Source organism: Limulus polyphemus, unplaced genomic scaffold (genome assembly GCF_000517525.1).
Source record: "Limulus polyphemus unplaced genomic scaffold, Limulus_polyphemus-2.1.2 Scaffold6477, whole genome shotgun sequence".
NCBI classification, from domain to species: Eukaryota; Metazoa; Arthropoda; class Merostomata; order Xiphosura; family Limulidae; genus Limulus; species Limulus polyphemus.
This window is the reverse complement of record NW_013672087.1, coordinates 1-1,833: the sequence shown is the minus strand read 5'-3', so window position 1 is coordinate 1,833 and position 1,833 is coordinate 1. Positions and strand designations below refer to the sequence as shown.

General features: G+C 29.6%; 1 long non-coding RNA gene across 1 annotated transcript; it reads right to left on the bottom strand.

The window, feature by feature from the left end:
- Positions 1-135: 135 nt before the first annotated feature.
- LOC111089509 lies at positions 136-1,827 on the bottom strand. The gene is made up of 2 exons (XR_002613766.1): positions 1,498-1,827; positions 136-1,417 (listed from the first exon to the last, which is right to left on the bottom strand). It is a non-coding gene; the product is annotated as an uncharacterized LOC111089509 (long non-coding RNA).
- Between the last annotated feature and the right edge of the window lie 6 nt (positions 1,828-1,833).

The following is a 1,833-nucleotide window of genomic DNA, read 5'->3' as shown; positions in this document are numbered from 1 at the left end:
TACAGTTATTTGAATCAAATAATAGGATTAACTTTCACGTTTATAACGTGGTCACAGTTGAAACTGTGGAGTGTACTTAATAGGATCACAACTGGAACACCTGGCCCCAATTGAGAAAAATGATATTTCAAGATAACCATTTTTTAATAGTTTTTTTTAATGTTATTCAATTACAACAATAATCAAGATGTGTGAGGATAGGAAAATAATACAATCAACTACCTATTATTAATCTTCGTACAAGCCTTATTCAAGCAATACATCACCATGAATGTTGTTTTTCCAATTTTCTATCAGTAAAAACAAACTGTTAAATATTATACTTGAAGAATTCATACAGCTTCTTTAACTCTTCTATCCTCTACACACAAGTAAAATATTTCGACTACAAAGCACTATAAATTATTTTATTACTTTACAATGATATTTTTATTCCATGTAACGTTTCCTGTACTAGTAAACTTTTCTTAAAAACTCCTTTCAACTGTGAACTTTTAAACCATCAACTAAAACTAATAACAACAAGAAACCTTGACTCGTAATAACTCGAGAAGCATTAAAACGTGAATTTACTAAAATAGAATTTCACATATAAAATAACAATTATGTTATACAGTTCATACTCAGTGTTACAAAAGTTGATAAATGCAAAATCATGTATTTCCCAATTTAAAACCAAAGCTCTTTTCTTTTATTCAAAGATTTAAATCACATTACTTATCTTAATCACAGGTTTGAAACATCATGTTTTTCAAAGAATAGAAATCTTAATGCCAATAAAGTATTTAATAAAACAGAAAGAAATATAAAAATAGCAGACATTTGTATATTCACACACACACACACGAGAAAAAATATAGTTTCCAACTGAACATTCCTACATTGCATGAAAGAAACCATTACATCATGTAGCAGCTTGCTATGTAATTCATAGTACAAGTATAAACTTCCTGCTTATTCATATTAGAAACAGATCAAACAAAATTCCATACTTATTTCACATAACCAAAGGGTTATAAAGAGAACCTTAGTTTCTGTACATTCCATAACCTATTATCTCATTAGTAATTCATCAGAAAAAAAAAGGTAAACAGAAACAAAAGATTTAAATTATACAGTTAACTCTACTGTATAAAAAATACACATTACTACTGCATAGTTCTTCGTCTACTATTAAATACTTGTCTTCTAAGAGGTATTACCAGAAGCAGAAAACATTAGCTGTCGTCTAAAAATTCACGGAAAAGGCACAGCATCTTAACATATCTAAAATTTATCTGTTACTCCTCTCCATTTCAACTGTTCTCTAGTGTAAGCTTCTGTACAACCAAATGCACCTAATATTTACTTGTTTCTTCTCTTCATTTCAGTTGTTTTCTAACATAACCCTCTGAACAGCCCCAGCACCTTAATGTAACTAATATTTACTTGTTACTCCTTTCTATTTCAGCTGTTCTCTAACATAAGCTTCTATAGAACGACAGCATCTTAATGTACCTAATATTTACTTGTTACTCCTTTCTATTTCAGTTGTTCTCTAACATAAGCTTCTGTAGAATCACAGCATCTTAATGTACCTAATATTTACTTGTTACTCCTTTCTATTTCAGCTGTTCTCTAAAATAAACTTCTGTAGAACCACAGCACCTTAATGTACCTAATATTTACTTGTTACTCCTTTCTATTTCAGCTGTTCTCTAACATAGGCTTCTGTAGAATCACAGCATCTTAATGTACCTAATATTTACTTGTTACTCCTTTCTATTTCAGCTGTTCTCTAAAATAAGCTTCTGTAGAATCACAGCATCTTAATGTACCTAATATTTACTTGTT